This window comes from Triturus cristatus, chromosome 3_1 (assembly GCF_964204655.1).
Source record: "Triturus cristatus chromosome 3_1, aTriCri1.1, whole genome shotgun sequence".
Classification (NCBI taxonomy): Eukaryota; Metazoa; Chordata; class Amphibia; order Caudata; family Salamandridae; genus Triturus; species Triturus cristatus.
This window is the reverse complement of record NC_140583.1, coordinates 1,148,737,243-1,148,758,570: the sequence shown is the minus strand read 5'-3', so window position 1 is coordinate 1,148,758,570 and position 21,328 is coordinate 1,148,737,243. Positions and strand designations below refer to the sequence as shown.

At 42.8% G+C, this 21,328-nt stretch overlaps 1 long non-coding RNA gene across 1 annotated transcript in view; it reads left to right on the top strand.

The window, feature by feature from the left end:
- Positions 1-19,949, top strand: part of LOC146861650 (uncharacterized) — a 38,444-nt gene extending 18,495 nt beyond the window's left edge. Inside the window, exon 3 of the long non-coding RNA XR_014979292.1 lies at positions 19,843-19,949. This is a non-coding gene — a long non-coding RNA (uncharacterized LOC146861650). The remainder of the gene's footprint in view (positions 1-19,842) is intronic.
- The last annotated feature ends 1,379 nt before the right edge of the window (positions 19,950-21,328 follow it).

The window sequence follows — 21,328 nt, the reverse complement described above, 5'->3', positions numbered from 1 at the left end:
AAAAAAGAAAAGAAGAAAAAGGAACCATGTGTTAAGGATCGGAGTTCAAGAGCGGGATGCGTACACAGTTGGCATTCCCTAGTTACTAGAGATGTACATTAAGTGCTTCGTCAGCATTCATCCCATTGGGGATCTTGCTGTCCAGAAGTATGATATATTTTGATTCCAGTCGTCTCAGACTTAGTTGTCTGTTCCCTCCCCTTATGTTTTTTGCAATACTGTCAATGACAAAATAGGATATTTCTTCTATTCTGCCCTCATGATGTAGATTGATGTGTCTCGCTACCGGATATGTCGGGTCGTCATTTGTGATGGCCCTGAGGTGTTGTAATATCCGGACATGTACTGGATGTATCGTACTCCCCACATAGAATTTGTTGCAGGTACAGCGGAGGACATATACTGCAAAATCCGTTTTGCAAGAAAAACTCCCTCGGATCTCAAAAGGGGTTTTTCTGAGAGGAAGAGAGATGGTTCTTGTGTTCACACCATATTTGCAGGCTTTGCATTTGGAACACTTCTGAAAGCCCCTCAGGGGTCTGAGCCAACTTCCCCCCTTGGTGTGTACAGGTGCATTATTAACCAATTCTTGATGCATACTCTTAGCTTTTCTAAACACCAACTGGGGGAATTTGGTACAGATTGGTCCTATGGTGGGGTCATTTCGTACTAGGTGCCAGTGTCTGTAAAGAATCTTTCTCAAATTCTTGTGATAAATGTTGTAACCTGTGATGATTCTAGGTGTATAGTCTATTGTCTTCTGTGTTTGTTGTGTGCTATCCTTGAAGATAAGTTATTCCCGTTTAAATTTCTCACTTTTCTGTTTCGCTAATCTGAGTGTTTTGGTGTCGTAACCTCTGTTCTTTAGCCGTGTGAAAAGACTGTCTGTAGATGTCTGAAGACTGGCTCGGGTGCTGCAGTTTCGTTTCATCCTCAAGCATTCTGCATAGGGGATACTCTCTATGAGTTTGCGAGGATGGAAACTGTCAGCATGAAGGATAGCATTACCCGACGTTGGTTTCCTAAACGTCCTAGATTGTATTTTTTGGTTCTCTATATACAATTCAAGATCTAGAAAGACAATAGATTTTTTGCTGGTGGTGCATGTGAACTTAAGATTAAGAGAATTTTCGTTGATGTCAGACACGAAATCAATTGCACTTTGTTCAGTGCCCTGCCATAGGATAAAAATGTCGTCTATATATCTTTTATATAGAACGACATTATTGGTAAAGTGACATGCATATTTCTTCATGAGTACCTGCTCCTCCCACCAGCCCATATGCAAATTAGCATAGCTGGGAGCGAAGCAGGTACCCATGGCAGTCCCTTGTGTTTGCTTGTATAATAGCCTGTCGAAGATAAAGATGTTATTATCCAGACACCACTCAGCCATTTGTAACATGACTGTGTGGTGATGTAGCTGTATGGGTCTGGTGCCTAAATAGTGTTTGAGTGCATTTAGGCCATCTTTATGCCTGATACTGGTGTACAGGCTTTGTACATCAAGGGTCAAGAAAACAAAGTCATCATGCCAAGATAGATCATAAATTTTGGTCAAGAAATCGCCAGTGTCCCTGATGTACGCTGGAAGTTCCTTGACGAAAGGTTGCAGGAAAAAGTCCACAAATCTGCTGGTGTTTTCGAAAAGGCTGCCAATTGCAGATATAATTGGCCTGCCGGGAGGATTTTGAGCATTCTTGTGTATCTTTGGAAGTAGATACAATTGGGGCGTGATAGGATAGTCATTCTTCAAAAAATCAAATTCAGCTTTTGAGATGAGACCGCCACATTTCCATTCATAAAGGCACTTATATTTTTCTTTCACGCTGATAATGCCTGTGGTACTAATGCGGTTGTAACACACTGTCTTGTAACTGATTTAGCGCCTCCTTATTGTACATTTCAATGGGCCAAAGAACCACATTTCCTCCTTTATCAGCGCAGCGTACCACAATGTCAGTTCGTTCTTTGATTTTATTCATTACATTTGCATATTCCATTCTGACATTGTGTTTTGTTTTGATAAAATCACTGCTGCTCTCTATTGCCAAATCTTTAAGATCTTTTATCACCCTTTCTGCAAAAATGTCGATACCATCCTTTGGCATGAGCGGTGTAAACACAGACTTAGGTTTGAAAGGCGTAGGTGCAGATTCCAAGATATTTAGGTCAGATCCAATTGCTGCTTGTGTGATAGTGAATGAGCAGCTTTCTTGTTCAAATGCCAATTCAGTGATGTCCCTGAGAATGTTCATATCGGCCACATTCAGTCCTTCCGATCGCGAAGCAATTGGTATCTCCTTAATGGCTTCAGTGTTACTGTTGGTGCTGTTGATGAAATGTTTGCGTAATGTCAGTGTACGTGTGAAATTCTACAAATCAATCCTGGTTTGTGTGTAGTCAAAGTTTGTATTAGTACAAAAGGATAGGCCAAGGGAAAGAATTCTTTCTTCTTCGGTGGTTAACGCCATATCGGTTAGATTTATGACTGTATTTTATATATATATATAATCTACTGGCGGTCGCCAGTAGATTGTTATAGTTAGGACCGTGTTTCCATAGGATATCCGCAACATTCTATTTGGAATAACTTTGGCGCCGGTTGAAGAATCCTCGCGAAATTTTCAAAATAGGTGGGGCGCTCCGCTCCGCTCCTACCCTGAAAGTGTCGGGGGGATTCATCAAGCGGGGGCTGAGAAAAAAGGGGGGTCCCAAAACACATTTTCCCCATGCAATTTTCCATAGGGACCTTTAGTCCAAGGTACAGCCCGAACGGCTGAACAGAATTACTTGAAATTTGGCAGAGAGGTAGTCCTCCGGTCAGGGATGTGCCTTTTGCAGGTCTGGTGTCAATCTGTTCAGTAGTTCCTGAGAAAATCAAAAGTAAAATCATATATATATGTGGGTGGAGCCTAACCACACATCTCATCCTGAGATCTGATTGGCTGTCAGCACTTCATCCAAGAGGTGTTGGCAGCCATCTTGGGACCAATATACATGATAGCACCTCATTAAAAAGCATTGCAGTTAATAGAAGGTTTTAAGACTTTAGTTACATTATAAATCATTTGTTGATGGTACCATACTCATTTTAGGATTTGTGGTAGGTTCTAAGGTGATTTCACCATGTGAAAAAGCCTTCTGCTGGGATATCATGATTGAGAGAAAAATATTTTCTCATGCTTTTCCCACAGAGGTTTGGAAGGTGATCTATAAGCTAAACTGAGAGCTTATTTTCTGTAAATTCACATTATCTTTCTCAGTCATGTGAGAATGAAGTCTGACATTCTCAGTAAAACATGTACATCCAACAAGGGCAGAGACTGTCAGTTGATTCCTTTGTGTTCTACTGCAGCTTCCCAGAGTGTTCCAAAGAACAACTAGAGCGCTAACAGTCCTACTTATGATAAACGTATGGCACACCTGAAGCCATCTTGCTTGGATTAAAGTGGTAACTCTTAAAACATTTAATTTAAAAAGGAACAAAATGAGGGGGTTCATTTTTCCATAAAAAGTATGATTAGTGATGCAGAAAGAAAAATTAGGGCCCATTTTGAGTGACTTCTCAAATCCTCTTCTATTTCATTAAAAAATTCTGACATGCAGACTGAAACATGCACTTTCAATACCAGCAGCAGTTTTCCCTGGTGAGCAGTAGCTTTACTACAGTGATCTAATGAGCAAAAAGAGTGCTAACATTCTGAATTTATGGCAAATGTGTGACACATCTGAATGCCTTTGGAATCAAAGTAAAAAACTGAGAGTTTCCTACTGAGGAGACTGCAGTAAATGAGGAAATTAGGAAACTTCATAACAAATAAGTCTGCCAAGATGGCCACCAGAGACAAGAGCCCAAATGTTGCCCAACTATCACCCAGATGTAGCCCAAGTAAAGCCCAATGACAGAATGTCCCAGAGTGTTCTTAAAAACAACTAGAGCGCTTACTGTCTTCATTATGACAAAAGTATGGCACACCTGAAGCCATCTTGCTTGGATTAAAGTGGTAACTCTTAAAACATTTAATTTAAAAAGGAACACAATGAGGGGGTTCATTTTGCCATAGAAATTATGATTAATGCTGAAGAAAGAAAATGAGGGCACATTTTGAGTGACTTCTCAAATCCTCTTCTATTTCATTAAAAAATTCTGACATGCAGACTGAAACATGCACTTTTAATACCAGGAGCAGACTTCCATGGTGAACAGTAGTTTTACTACAGTGATCTAATGAGCAACTAGAGTGCTAACATTCAGAATTTATGGCAAATGTGTGACATATCTGAATACCTTCATGATGGAATCAAAGTAAAAAACTGAAAGCATTTCCTACTGAGGAGACTGCAGTACATGAGGAAATTAGGAAACTTCATAACAAATCTCCCAAGATGGCCACCGGAGACAAAAGAGCCCAAATGTAGCCCAAAATCACCCAGATGTAGCCCAAATATAGCCCAATGACACAAGTGTGCAACACACTTATTATTTTGTGTTTTTGCAGTGTTCTATAGTGCAGACTTGTCGGGTATTGGAGTGCTTTACATGAGCATTGGTTACATCACACAAGAACAAATTCATTTTGGTTGTAGACATGGGGAGACTTAAGTGATTTGACCAGAATCACAGAATGTCGAGCTGAAGCAGAAACTCCAACCTGCTCCCCAGTTGCAAAGTCTGCAGTTCTGGAAGTAACACCACATCCTCTCCCCTAAGTGCAACATTTAATCAAGTGGTCAACTGGATAAAAAAACATAAAGGTAACAAATAATTTAAAAGTGCTTTCTCGCTATTTGAAAACTCAGAAAATATGTCCTTATTTTAGTCTTTTAGAGCACTAACCATAATTGTGATGCCAATAAGACCCTCTCATATATGTAATTTCTAAAGGAAATGCTCTAGGTATTAGTTTTGATTATACCAAGATGATGTCAGGCGTTCCACTTTTGTAATAAATATAGAATGTTAGCAATCTAGTTGTTAATTAGGATACTGTTGAGAGGCAGAGGCCAGGGGCACGGACTCTGAAAATTTAAGGCAGGTTGGAGGGTGCAAAGGCAACAATTTAACCACACTGAGCAGGCAGGAAGGGCCATGGCAGCACAACAGACTATGGAGGGCAGTGGAAAGGGGGGCAGGGGCAACAAACCAACAATACAGGACTTGCAAGAGAGGCTGTGGCAATGTAATAGACCATTGTGGGCAGAAGGAAGAGGCAATGGTAGTACAACCATACATGCCAACAGACCTGATTCAGCCAGGAAACGTCCAATGTTTTTAAGCTCAAATGGGCTTTATTGTATCTGTCTCCTGTCTACAATCTCCTCTTTTTCAATATAACTCTAAGGGGAAAATCAATACCCCAGTTTTTTTCCAAAATCTCCCTCTTACCAAGTTCAAAATGTTCGCAAGTATGGTACATTGGATCATGGAAGGAAATGGGGTAGGGACATGGACTTGGATGACAGAGGACAGGAGGGACATGGAGAGGTGCACCAAACTGACCCTGCAGGGCAGGCATCAGGGTTTGCAGCAGCACAATACACCACACAGGGCATGCGGGACGGGAGTGCAGCACAACAATCCATAGAAAGCAAGAGGGAGGGGACAGGACCATGCACATGGACAACAGAGAACAGAGGGGCAAGAGGCAGGACCATAATGGACAGACAGGAGAGAAAGCTGCAGCATAACAGACCATAAAGGGCAGGAGGGATGGATCAGGGGCATTACAATGGAACAGACAAGCCAGGAGGGAGGGAGTAGGGGTCTGCACATGTAAACAGAGGGCAGGGGGCAAGGGGGCAGGGCAGGAGCAGCAAGATAGCCATGGAGGTCAGGCAGGATGGGCACTAGAATCAAGACACACCATGAAGAGCAACAGTGAGACTGTGATGGCATACACACAGACCATGGAGGGAAGGTGGGAGGGGTTCAGGGGCAGCTAACTGACCACACAGGGAAGGTGGGAGGGGCCATGGCAACACAGAAGACCATGCATGGCAAGTGGGACGGTTAGTGGTAGCACAATGGCTATGATGGGCAAGAAGGAGGGTGCAGGGGCATGCACAAAGGACGATGGAGGATAGAAGGGAGGGTCAGGACCTGTGCACAGACAAAGTTCAGGGGAAGGGGCCTCACAACAGACCGCACGGGGCAGGCAGGAGGAGCAGTTGCAGCACAACAGACCAGGGAGGGCAGAAGGGTGTGGCAGTACAATGGACCATGTAGGACAGGAGGAAGAGGAAAGGGGCATGGCATGTGGACAGGCAGGGTGGAGGTGGCAGGGACAGGTTACAGTCATCTGACAATGCTAGGCAGGTGGGAGGGGAGTGGCAGCTCAACAGAACACTCAGAGTAGATAGGAGTGGCAGGTCCATGGAACATGGTGGGCAAAAAGGATGGAGCAGGGGCATGCACAAAGACATCAGAGGGCAGGGGGAAGGAGAATAGGGGCAGCAAGCTAAGCACAGAGTTTAAGCAGGAGGTCAATGATGGGGCATAGAATTGGGCAATGGAGGGCAGGAGGAGTGGACTGGTACATCATACTAAATTGAGGGCAGTGGCAGCACATCAGACCATGCATGGCAGGAGGGAGGAGGCTAGTCCATGGATTCACACAACAGAGGATAGGGAGGAGGGGGATGGGGCAGCAAGCTAACTGTTCAGAGAAGGTGGGTATTAGGAACTTTATTGTTTTTAAAACGTGTGTCTGTGCGAACTACTTAAAATATGAACAAGTATGCAGCATAATCTCACTTTTATTCAGGAAGAAGAGGACGTTTGTGACTGTGACTCCGGGCTCATTTGGCAGAAACACCCCCTGACCCTCCACCCCCTATCGCAAAATGTAATGCCCGTGAAAAGGGTAGGTGAACACAGTGTTATATAGAACATAGTCCTGAGAGCACGATTGAAAATGAAAACTAGATATAGTGTATGGTATAAACTATGCACCAAAAAGTGTGATATAAGATGAACCGGGCGTGAAATATAATATGCAATGACAGATTCATTGGAGAGCTCGAGATAGCACAGGCACTAGCGCGTGCTATGCGATATGCGCCTTGGAGTGTAATATGCACAGGGCAGTGTTGTGTAACATAACTAGTCTCTAAAGTTGTAATATAAAATATGTGCTGGGGAGTGTAACGTTGCATATGCACTGTGACAAAGATATGGATCCCAGATTGTAATATGTATGGCATAGCACTGTGCGTTATAACATAGGCATCGAGGAAGGCACGTTAGATGGGGCAATATAACCCGTGCGAAGACAAGTGTGGCATGACATATTCACGGGGTGGTGTTACAGTGCACATGGGCTAGAGAGTGTCCTAGCATATTGTAACATGCTGTGACCCTTCCCTGTCTTGTCCCTTCCCCGCCCCCGTCCTGCCCTGTGTGTCCGTGCGCGTGCTTCCCGGCGCGCATTTGGAATGTTGGGGATGCTTGTGCGTAAGCCGTTATTCCAACGGCATTCCGTAATGTAATATGAATAAAGCTGGTCGCTTACTTTATTATCTCTGTCGTCACGTCATTACATCGTATTTTTGGCGACGAACACGGGATCAGGACCTGTTACTGGATCACGGCAGATCACCAGAGGCTCCTGACGTCCTGTACACTCTCCCACCGAGTGTTTTGTGAGGCGGACTTCCTCTCTTCGCTCCGCCTCTGTGTGACGCCCATTAACCCCTTCGCCTCACACCATTTGCCTTCCTTCAACCTTGTCAGCCCCGGGCAGGAGCTGCAACGAAACGTGAGTGAAGTGAAAATTGTCTGCCAACTAAAAATACCACAAACGGCCACCGGAGGGAGCCTAACGCCTTAATCTTTGCTTTTGAGATTTAAAGCATCTTCCCAACTAGTACCTGCACTGTGTCAAAATGACTGGAATAATGAATGCGGTGGCAATGCCCAGCACCTTCCTAGAAGTCCCTGGGCCACCCGCGGAAAATTGGACACAGTGGGTAAAATGTTTTGAGAAACATTTGGAGGCAATTGATGGGACTGAATATAATCCTATGAGAAAACAAGCAATGATGTACAATTGTTTGGGGGCAGAAGGAAGGAGATTATTCGACCACATAACTCCAATCGAAAAAGAGGAAGGGGATGAAGAATGGGATGTATTTAAGGAGGCCAAATTGAGAATGAAATACTATTTTGACACCACTATGAGCGTGATAATGGAGAGATATAACTTCTACTACAGGTACCAAGCACCAGGTGAGGCGATTGAGTCTTACGTCGCAACATTGAGAATGTTAGCTACAACGTGTGCTTTCAAAGATGCAGATGAAATGATACGGGATCAGGTGGTGATGCGTACCACGTGCGTGAAGGCGCAGGAGAAATTGTTATGCCACAAGAATCCGAACCTAGAAAAAGTGGTTTCTACCATCAAAAGCATGGAAAGGTCGGCCAAAGGTGTTAAATTGCTGCGCAAACCAGATAATCAACAAGTGAGTGTCAATCTTGTGCGAAAGGAGGAGTCCGCATCCAACAAACCACGCAAGAATTTCACTTGGCCTAGGAACCCCAGTACCCATGTTGGAAGGCCGAATTGTTATCGTTGCGGATCCATCGCGCATATGGCAACTAGCAAAGAATGTCCTGCAAGGGGCAGGATCTGTCAGGGATGTGGAAAAATGGGACATTTCCTTAAGGTTTGCAGAACTTCACGTTCTAAGAAAATTTACACGGTAAGCGAGTCAAAGACTGATGTAGACTCAGATGAAAGTGAGCTACTGGAGAACCTGGTGCTGCTGGTTGCCATCATCAACGGTGAAGATGCACAAAACCAACCCAGGTGTGATGTTGGTGTGAATGGTGAAGATGTCGAGATGTTGGTGGATACCGGGTCAAGAATAACAATTCTGTCTAAGGACACATACAGCGCACTCAAGTACAAGACACCGTTGGAATCTAGCAGAATCATTCCAGGAGCATATGGCGGATACAAGATAACATTAGAAGGGGTCTTCAAGGCGGATTTGTCGTTTAAGGGACAGAACACCTCCACAAAGGTTTTTGTAGTGGACTACAATGTAAACATTCTGGGTTGGCTGGAACAACAAAAACTTAAAATGATGATTAATCCTTGTCAACCACCGTATGTATTCAGCATTCAAGAGGATGGCCTGGAGACTATTCTCAAGGAATTTGAGGGGATGTTCAACGAACAATTAGGATGCCTAAAGAACTTTGAACATCAGATTATCCTGAAGAGTAAAGCATATCCAGTGAAACAGAAAGTCAGGAATATACCCTTATCAGCTCGCACCGAAGTCAAGACAATCCTGGAGAAGTGGTGCAAGGATGGTATTATTGAACCAATCAATGCATCTGAGTGGTTGTCGCCAATGGTTATCGCGAGGAAAAGGAACGGAAAGATCCGTTTGTGCATTGACCTTCGCGAGCTGAACCGCCACGTAGTAGCTGATTGCCAACCTCTGCCCTTGATTAACGAAATGGTGATGACGTTAGGTCAAGCGAAGATCTTCACAACACTAGACTTCAGCGCCGCCTACCATCAAGTACAACTGCAAGATGAATCAAAAAAATACACGGCGTTCATCACACCAGAAGGAGCGTATCAATTTCGCAGGTTGCCCTTCGGATTGTGTTCGGCTTCGGCTGTATTTCAACGCATAATGAACCAGTTATTCAAAGGCATGGAAGGGGTCAGATCGTTCCAGGACGATGTTCTGATTTACAGCGAGACAAAAGAGGAACACCTGGTCATCCTGAAGAAAGTCCTTCAGAGGATACAGGACAGCGGTCTTACACTGCAAAAAGACAAGTGCAAATTCCTAAAAGAAACTGTAGAGTACTTGGGACATCTCATCGATGGAAATGGGGTACGACCAAAACCCTCCTTGATTTCTGCAATTTCGTGTTCACCAAATCCAAAGAATAAGGATGAACTGGCATCTTTCTTGGGCATGTGTGAGTTCCATTCCAAATTCATACAACATTATGCAGCCAAGGTCGAACCGCTTCGGAAGATGGTGAAGAAGGATGCGGAGTTCATTTGGAATGAAGAATGTGAACGAAGCATAAAGACCATTAAGATGGAACTTGAGCAAGCACCGTCTCTGCAGTCATTCGACGAGAAGTTGAAAAGCACTGTAACAACAGACGCCAGCCAGATCGGGTTGGGGGCTATGCTTAGCCAAATGACTGAGAACGGGGAGAAAATAATCGCATTTGCGTCCAGGAAGCTAAGGGGCCCGGAGACAAAGTACTCAGTGATTGAACGTGAATTATTGGCTTGTGTTTGGGCAGTAACAAAGTTTAAAAGTTTCCTGTGGGGCAAGGAATTTACTATCCGCACCGACCACAAACCGTTGGTCAGTATACTTGAGGGAAAAGGTTCTAGCCAGCCTTCGCCAAGAATTGCGAAGTTGGCATGCAAATTGCAGGAGCATCAAGTTAAGATGGAATACATTCCCGGCCGTGTGAATATATCGGCAGATTATTTATCACGTGCCCCGAGCGAGGATGATTCTGAATGCGAAATGGATGATGATGATGTACTTGTTGCGTGCTTATTTGAAGGTCATGATTCAAATGGTACCATTACTAAATCAGAATGGTTAGAAGCTATAAAAGATGACGCAGTGTTAGAAACACTTAAAAAATATGTGATCAAAGGTTGGCCACGCGAGAGGGTACTTGATGAAGCACTCAGACCATACTGGAAAATTAAGGATGATATTGGTGTTGTTGAAGATGTCATTCTCCGGGGTGGAACTTTAATAGCACCAATGTCCATGAGAAGCAGGTTGGTGGCTTTATCCCACGAAGGGCATGTAGGAATGACAGGCACCAAACAGAGGTTGAGGGAAGGATACTGGTGGCCCTCCATGGATCGTGACGTCGATATGTTTGTTACTCACTGCTCAATGTGCAATGAAGCTGACAAAACTTTGACGACACGCCATTGCCCCATGACCTCCGTTGAACTGCCAGAAGGTCCTTGGATCAAAGTTGGCATTGACTTCATAGGTCCCATGAATGCCCTGAGTCTAGAATTGCGTTATGCCATAGTGCTGATTGATTATTTCAGCAAGTGGGTGGAAGTCAAGTTTGTGTCTCAACCCACTACACGTGAGGTAATTAACTTCCTGAAGGAGTTATTTTGCAGAGAAGGTTTTCCTCATCAACTGGTCTCCGACAATGGAGTGCAGTTTGTATCCTCTGAGTTAGTCTCATTCTTTAAAAAAAATGGCATAGAGCACGTAAAATCCTCTTTATATCATCCACAGGACAATGGTCAAGTAGAACGGGCCAATCGCCTGATTAAAGAAACCATCCAAATGGCTTTGAAGTCTCATATTCCTGTTGAGGCAGCACTACGCACCAGGTTGTGGTCATACCGTACCACCCCCCACAGTACCACTGGTAGAATCCCATTTGAACTCATCAGGGGCAGGGCAGCGATCACACGTTTGCAACCACATTGGTCATTGGCTTGGAAAAAATGGGAAAATGAAAACCATAAAGAAAAAGAGAGTAAGATGAGAAGTCTGGTAGATGAGCGCCAGAAGCGCATGCGCACTAATTATGACACAAGAAATGCTGTACGAAAGATGTCCGTGAAAGAAGGTGACGTGGTGAGAGTGAAGTATCCCAGGAAGGGGGCCAACATGAGCAAGTATAGTGAACCCAGGCGCGTGGTCAAAACAAAGGGTACTGCCGTTCTCCTAGACAATGGTCAGTGGTGGAATGGGTCGAAAGTTGCAAGAAGCAGGATATCTGAGCCTGTGAGCAGGCCCAGTGGCTCGCAGGACGCTGGTCTGGTGTCCTCTGCTGAGTTGTGCCTGGGTGGAGCATGTGGGGGGAAAACTACTCCTGTGTCAATAGAGGATATTCCCAGAGTATCTCTTCCTGGTGTGGTCACTGGTCCTGTTGATACCATTCGTGATAGGAGAACAATTGTTCCGCCTGTAAGATTCAAGGATTACGCAATGTATTAGCTCTTCTAGGGAAAGCATAAAAGTATGTGTTTCCTTTGCTTGTTTTGAAACTATGTATTCCAGAGTTACTTATGAAAAACGGGAGAAGATGTAACATGCTGTGACCCTTCCCTGTCTTGTCCCTTCCCCGCCCCCGTCCTGCCCTGTGTGTCCGTGCGCGTGCTTCCCGGCGCGCATTTGGAATGTTGGGGATGCTTGTGCGTAAGCCGTTATTCCAACGGCATTCCGTAATGTAATATGAATAAAGCTGGTCGCTTACTTTATTATCTCTGTCGTCACGTCATTACAATATGCACTAGCTAGTGGAATACAACACAGAGGTGTGTGGCACTCAGCAGGCAATGGTGGGTGTAACACAGCATTGGGCTCTGCCAGGAGCGCGCTGTGACTCTCAAGTGATGTTCGTCCCCTTTCCAGAGAGTAAAATAAAAAGTATTACACATCCGGCAGTGGATGTGTGTTTTATTAACCGTGAGGGGGGTTTCTTGCATAGTTTTGGTCGAATTTTTGTCGAATCCCCTTTGAATGGCTTGGTCTGCATGTGTATTAAATGTGCCCGTCAATAGCTACCCATGTTTGTATAAATAAACGACAAGGGTGTCTACCGGGATTAGGCACGGTAGGGCATCAGACATGTCAGAGCTTCACTAGTGGTGTAAATACATTCCACGTGGAGTCATTGTATGCATAGTCGCCTTTTAATGAATATCACGCAAATCGTCATGGTCATAGGTACGTAAGGTTTGTCCCGCATGTCCTAGGTGTGTCTATAAATATATATATTTTTTAAAATAATAAAAAACAGTGGTCGGCCCTGGGGATTGGGGTCCAAAAAATATATTTAGGAGACAGGCCCTGGGGGATGGGGTCATCAGGGCCAATAAATTAGAATAAGAAGGGGAACCACACAGCCCCCCTTCTTAAAAAAATTAAAATAAATAAAAGACTGGCATCGTGCCGGAGGCCACGCCCCCTCCTTGCAGCACTCTGCAAACGCGCCCCCTGGCGAATTGTAAGTTGTGGAATTAATTCCTTTTCAATATTGAGGGTCCCTGAGGGCCAACTAGCCCAACAGGCATCTCCAGTATGCACCAGGGGGCTGCGCTGCAGACAGGTGTTCTGAGGCCAAGCCCCTTTTTACACCTCTCTGCAACACAGCTCTGTGGTGCTTACTGAAGGTACCTAGTGGTCTAGTTTGACCCTAGGGACCCTTAGGATTCAAGGGGACTTAATCTCTCAACTTAGAACAGCCACAGGGCGCGTTTACACAGTGGTGAAGGGAGGGGGCGGGGCCTGAGGTGACGTGTGCAAACACGCACTATGGCACGTTTTAAATTGGGGATATAATTTCCCTTCAATACTGAGGGCCCCTGGGAGCTAACTAGCCCACCAAGTGCTTCCAGTAAGCGCCACTGAGCTGCATTGCAGAGAGGTGGTCCAGGCCGTGCCACTTTTTACACCTCTCTGCAACGCAGCTCTGTGGCACTTACTGGAGGTACCTAGTGGGCTAGTTGGACCCTATGGACCCTCAGGATTCAAATGAACTTAATCTCCCAACTAAAAACGGACACAGGGCGTGTTTACACAGTGGTGAAGGGAGGGGACGGGGCCTGAGTTAACATGTGCAAAAACGCCCTGTGGCCTGTTTTAAGAGGTAGTTTTAATCCCCCTACCCTATTGTATACTAGGGGCTTACAGAGGAGGTCATGCTAATCACAGGGGGACCCCAACGCATAATGTTCCCTAGTGTATGTAGGTGTTTTCACTGTATTCTAAGTGTCTTTTAACATAGCACTGGCTCTAGGACTGGTTAGTCAGACTCAGTTACCACCAGTATCCGTCTGAAAAAGTTGAGGGTACAGGATGATTTTGCAACAAGGCTTCTTTCTGCTCTTCTTTTTGTTCTTTCTGCACGTTATCCTTCTTCCTGCACTTTTCTTCGTCTTTGAGGACTTCTGTTGCTTCTTTCTGCACTTCTTTTTTTTCTTTCTGTGCATTTTTTCTTTTCTTCACATGTCCTATCTCTATAGGCATAGTTACAAATTAGCATTTAAAAAACCTTTGAAATTCACAGAAAAAACATAGGTTTCAGGCACGTTATAGTTGGGAATTAGCATTTAAAAAAACCTCAGAAATTCACTGAAAAAACCATAGGTTTCAGGGGTGTTATAGTTAGCTGGACTTTTCACTTGTACAAAACCATTGAAATTCCCCCGTTATAGTTAGTTTAGCTAACTATAACTCACGCGCCCGCAATGCACTGCTAATGACGTCACATATTACATCACTCATGACATGGTCAGTGACATCACTGATGACATCTCAAATGACATCACGGATGACATCATCCTTGTGATAGTGTCAGACCTCCTCTCACCCTAATATAACCTTTGATACACACATTCAAAAATAGACTAAACTTTTCAAAACAATGGACATACCAATACCAGTTACAACAACCTCTTCAGTAATTCTAAGATCCACATACACATCCACTCATTCACCAACAATCCTATACACTCATACATGTATTCACTCATCATATGTACTCCTACACCTATACATCCTGTTACACAATGCCACTCATCCATAGAGTTACTCACACACAGTCACTCATGCTAATAAAGAATCAAACATACATTTATTTGCATATACAGTTATACACACACCACCACACTTACTTCTACGGAAACTTACACATACTTAGTCTTTTAAACAATCACTTATAGAAACACATTCTTATTCATACAGGAACCCTTTCAATCTCTCACTCTCACATATACTCACTTATATACACCAATAGTCACATATACTAGTTTAAAACATATGTAGTTACTCATAAAGACACTATTGAGACAGTCATTCACTCACTAACACACCCATACACTCACTCATCCACCCATACAGTCCTGCACACATGCTGTCTTCAACACATACAAAGAGTGAGTCACTCATTCATGAACCTATGCACTACGTAATACCCCCCACCGAACCATGCAGACACTCAGACTGATACTCAAAAAAACAACTAATAACCTATATAGACACCCATGTAGCTACTCACCAACCCATGCAGCCACTTATACACAAAGTGAGAGACTGATACAGATATTTACATATTTAAACATTACTCACTAAGCCATGTATTCACTATGATACACTTAATCAGTCAGTTACACAATCAATTTTTCAAAAACAAATCCTCTATTTAGACACTTATATACCCATTTATTCTTCCATCGACCTTGAGATATACATATATAAAACATATTTAATTTTCAGAAAAACACACATTCACTGGATGATGTCATCAGTGATGTCATTTGAGATGTCATCAGTGATGTCATGAGTGATGTCACTGACCATGTCATGAGTGATGTAATATGTGACGTCCTCAGCAGTGCATTGCGGGCGCGCGAGTTATAGTTAGCTGAACTAACTATAACGGGGGAATTTCAATGGTTTTGTGCAAGTGAAAAGTCCAGCTAACTAGAACACCCCTGAAACCTATGGTTTTTTCAGTGAATTTCTGAGGTTTTTTAAATGCTAATTCCTAACTATAACGTGCCTGAAACCTATGTTTTTTCTGTGAATATATATATATATATATATATATATATATAGCAATAAACCTTTATTTGAACGATCCTCTGCACTCCAGATCAAGAAGGGAACGGACTCCACTTTTGTTGTACCCAAATTAATTTATTTTTTTGAATTCGTGCGCTCTGCCGCCATGACGCGTTTCGGGCTCAGCAGCCCTTGATCACATGACGTGCCCCTTGCATTTGTCCCATTTTTAAAGTGCCAGTGCATGAATGCTTGCCATAGACATAGACAAAATACTACCATGCCGTAAACGTTTAACTCGAATATTCATACCATTATTGCATGTTGTAACTGTAAAATACATTACAAAAATTGTCACATATCTCATGATTCATACATTTTGAGCTGTTGGCTCACTTATAAAGTGCACTTGTGTACGTATAAATAAATAGACCGCACTTATAAAATCAGAGAAATACAAATGATAAAAACATGTTAAAAATGTCCAAACATGATTAGCATTCGAGTATTGATCAATTGCTAGCAGCATGGTTTTTCTGACTGTGCAAAATTGGCAAATAAAGTGCAAAATTGTGTTTGAATATCACCTGTGCGTAATCCAGTCTACAACTGAATTGGTTAATCTACAAATCCATCTAAAAACTTGGGTTTATAAGAATGGAAAGAAGGTCAAGGGGAAAAGAAAGGGGAAAAAGAAAGGAGAGGAGAAAAAAAATATATATATATATATATATATTTTGTATATTACATTTTTGAGGGCCTTTGGAGAAAAGGTCTGTATCGTTTATTTTTGTTAAGGGGTACTGGTTACCCAGTTTTTTGTAAACTCCCTAAAGCCATGTATACAGATCTTCTGTGGTGTTCAGCCCATGTGGGCTTTTGCTGTCCAATTCAAGGATATACTTAGTCTCCAATTTCCTGAGGAGAGCCTCACGATCTCCGCCCCTTCTAAGAGCAGGAATACAATCAATAACAAAATATTTAAGGAATTGTGTGTTGCTTTCATGAAATTCCCTAAAATGCCGGGCCACCGGATATGATGTATCTAAATTGGTGATTGCCCGTAAGTGCTGGAGAATTCTCTTGTGGACCTGCAGTTTAGTGGATCCCACGTACTGCAGTCCACAAGAGCACTCAACACGTAAATTGCAAATTCCGTTTTGCATGTCATGTTTTTCGTGATCGTGTGTGGTTTCTCCTCAAAGGATGTTGTGAATGATGTTTTATTTGTTGCGTGTCGACAAGCCTTACATGTGGAGCACTTGAAAGCCCTTACGTTTGGTCAGCCAATTGGTTCCTGATCTTATTTCTGGGCTGCTGCTAACTAGAAAATCACTAGTGGATGGTGCTCTTCTGAAAGTGATAGTGGGATTAGGTGGAATAATCTCATTAAGTTGTGTATCAAGATGTAATAAATACCAATTATCCTTTATGATTTTACTAAGGCTGTCTCTTTGTTTGTTGTATGTTAAAATCAGTCTTATCTCCTCAATCTTATTGGTGCGATCACCACTTTTGCTGGATTTAACTTTGCTGTTGGTTTAAACAGTAAATCCTCTCGTCTCATGGACTTAGTTTTCTGTATAGCCTCAGAAAGACACATTCACTGGATGATGTCAGTGATGTCATCAGTGATGTCATTTAAGATGTCATCAGTGATGTCATGAGTGATTTAATATGTGACGTCATCAGCAGTGGATTGCGGTCGCGCAAGTTGTAGTTAGCTGAACTAACTATAACGGGGGAATTTCAATGGTTTTGTACGAGTGAAATGTCCAGCTAACTACAACATGTGTGATGGTTTTTTCAGTGAATATATATATATATATATATATATATATATATATATATATATACACACACACACACACTTTTTTGGTTACTGTGAATAAACACAACACAGCAATGACTGCACCTCTCAGTGCACAAAATAGACGTATATCTTATATTAGTAAATTAGTCCAATTCGGCACCTATAACTTTCAGCCCAACAACCCCTTCAGTAATGTCACGGCAGAAGGTTTGTCATATATTGACAATTACTCCACATCCATGGGATTGACCCTACTAACAGCTGCACACATTCCCCTACTTTCATTCCACCTCCCCCAGATCTTTGTCCATTTATGGGGACACCCCCTGCTCTCATAGAACACCCTTTCCGTCTGCATACACCAGTCCATGTCCCACCTTCCACTCCCCTAGCGTCGGGATGGATGTAGCGCTCCAAGTAACAATATAATTTTTGTTTAGACCAGGCCAATTGCTGCATGATGTGTTCATTTCAGACTTTCTATTTGTGGGAAGCTGGCCTGGTGTATGATGTCCACTAATGTAAGTGGGCACCTTGCACCAGTCCAGACACTTAAAACCTATAAGTCACCCCTATAGCAGGCCTTTACAATCCTGAGGTCAAAATGGAACTACGCAGTAGCACAACCCTATTCTGTCGTAAATGGCTGTTTCACTTACAACCTGGGAGAACGGACTCCGTAGGCTGCAGGGGTGTCGTGCTCATGCAGTGGCACCCTCTCACTTAAAACCAAACACCCTGCCTTCAGGATTGTAAAGGCCTGCTATAGGGGTGACTTATAGGTTTTAAGTGCAGTGCCCCTTAGATATAGTAAACCTATATCTTTAGTAAGTGGTGCATGAACCAACTTACACAGGCTGCAGTGGCAGGCATGTAGTTCCATTTTGAATAGTCTCTTATGGGTGGCATCATTCATGCTTTAACCCATGGGAGACCTCTAGGGTACCCCATGCCCTGGGTACATGGGTACCATATACTAGGAATTGACAAAAGTACCCCACATCTAATCTGCGATGTACCTAGGAACTGAACACAACCATTTAGGGAGAAAGCAGATAGACTGGGGTCCTGAATAGCAGGATCCTATTCTGACTAGTCAAAAACAGCATCCCATCAAGCACAAAGTGGGGGTAACCATAAGAAGCAGATATGTTTTCCATATGGGAAGTCAGGATTAAGTATAGGGCTCTGGCCCCTCTGGGGAGGAAGCCACTGCTTCTATCTGATTGTTTGAGGCAGCAAGCTACCTATGGCAGTGCTCTGCAGATGCAGGACATAGGAGGGTCATTGATACTTTTAGCTTTAGTTACAGGGGGTTGTGGTCACACTCCCCCCCCCCCCCCCCCCCTCCCCCCCACTACAGCCATAGCTTCTAGCTTACGCCACAATCTTACTCCAGGAAGATATAATCAATTGTACTAGGGTAGGAGCCTTGTCTGAAATTCTGTGCAAGGCTTTTGTATGATCGGAAGTACCCATTACATGCCCATATGCCAGAAGTGATGTTGAGATCCACAACTGTCTCCAAGGCTGACAAAGCCCGATTTAGATACTTCTGCTAGCAATGTCATCAGAGGCAATTGCTGTCTTTAAGCCTGAAATTAGTTTTCTTAAGTTAGTGACTGACTTAGTTTCTCATGGAGGAAAGCTCATTTAACCTGTTTCCCTGCACTCTGTATGTGGGACTCTGGTACTCGAGATGGATTGTTGTTTAGGGTAGTCTATCTATCCCACTTTCAAAAAGAGCCCAGTGCTTTCAGTGGTTCAGAATACTTTATTACACCTCTTACTTGCCTTGCAGGCATAATTGCAGATAGTGATGTAGTGCCTAATTGCTGATTTCTCCTCCTCCTGTGTGTCATCTTCCCCCAGGGCAGTGGTCAAGTGGTGCAATGACCTCCTAGAACTACAGCAGAATGTCATCTGACATAATGGCCAATCAGTTGCCTAGCGAGCAATAAGATACATTTATCATGGTATTGAAAGGGATAGCAAGGTAGACAGGACGCAGATGAAGACTAAGACGGTGAGATGAAAGAAACTAGGGCGTTATTTCAGACTTGTAAATGTGTTTGACGGTATGCTCGATCGTAATATTAATAATTTGTATTCTCACTAACTGCAGTTTTAACCTTTCTCCATCAACTTATCAAATGAATTAATTGCTATTGATGTACCATAAACTTAAACATTTCAGTGACAAGGGTACACTGATCTTGGCTGGCAACAGATCTTTTTATCTACGTACTATCCTAATAAAGGTGCTAGAGTTGTGTAGAGTGGTAGCAAGAGGCATAGGATTGTGAGATGTATGCTATGTTTGAAATAAAATTTGAGCTTTGAATATTTAGTGAGCTGTGAATTTTCACAATATTAGACGGTATAGTACTGACTAATGCTTTATAAAAATTATTTGTTGTATTGCATTACTTTGAAAATATTCAAGTTCTAATAATGGACTTTTTCATCTGCAGAATATACTGAATGACCAGTAGTGGCAGTGTTGCATATGAGAATTTATCTGCGTTGAGACCGAAAAGAAAAATCAGCAGCATTTTGTATTCCGTTATAAGTTTAAATGGTAAGTCAAACTTGTATTTAATCATTTTGCTGGTCATTAAAATAAGTTCTTAGCATTTGATGGTCCTCGGTACCTTATTAGTGGGGTCTTCCACATAAATATGATTACTGTGAAGACAGTAACAATATGGATGACATTATGGTGCTCACGACAGTCAAACACTTATACTGTCTCCAAGGCTGACAAAGCCAGTTATAGATACCTGTGCTAGCAATATGTCGGCAGAGGAAATTACTTCCTTCGAAGCTTGAATACTTTTTCTTAAGTTATAGTGATTGGTTTTGTTTTTTATGGAAGGAAGCTGACTTCACCTACCTGTACTCTGTATGTGGGACTCTGATACTCAAGAAGGATTGCTATTTTAAGTAGTCTGTTCTTGTAACTCCATCCCTTGTTCAATGGTTCAGAAGACATTCCCATTCCACAGCCTACTTGCCAAATATCTGCATTTATGACTGCAAGACAAGTGCATACTTGTTGCTGATTTCTCGTCCTAGTGTGTCATCTTCACCCAGGACAATTGGTCCAGTGGCACCCTGACACCACAAATCTACAGCAGAATGTCATCTGACATGAGGGCCAATCAATTTACTAGCAAGCAATGTAATTCATTTATCTTGGTATTAAAATGAGTAGCAGTGAAGACAGGATGCCCAGCTGAAAACTAAGATTGTAAGATGAAAGAAATTAGGGCATTTTTTTAGACTTCTAAATTTGTATGAACGTAAGTTTGAGCATAATAGTTTTGACTTTACTATTGTTGAACTGGTGGGAATTGGCTAAAATGAAGATGGTGAATATGCTATTCATAGATTTTATTATTCCCACTAACTGTAGCATAACCCTTCCTCTCTCAACTTGTCAGCTGACATAATTGATACTGCCGTACCATATCCTAAAACAAAGGAAGTGAGAAGGGTATCCTGCACTTGGCTGGCAAAAAGATCAATTTATCTATGTCCTAATGTGCGTGCTATAGTTTACAGTGTTAGCAAGTGAGGCATGGGATTCAGAGAAGTATGCGAGGTTAAAAACTCAAATTGAGATTTTAATTTCTAATGAGCTGTTGATTTTCACAATACAGACTCCATAGTACTGATCTGTTTAAGCTTTATTAAAATCAAGATTGTTTCTAATTGTTATAGTAAATGCACTACCAGTGGACTTTTCCATCTGCAGATTATACTGAATGACCAGCAGTGGCAGTGTTTCATATCAGATTTTCTCTGCATTGCCGAGACGAAAGAAGAAAAAAAAGACGTCTTCCGGCATACTGCTTGATTTGACCAATGTATATGGTAAGAAAACTCACTATCATTCCTTTGGGCATCAAAAAGACATTGCCACTATCTGAATGTCCTCACCACCTTATTGTGGGG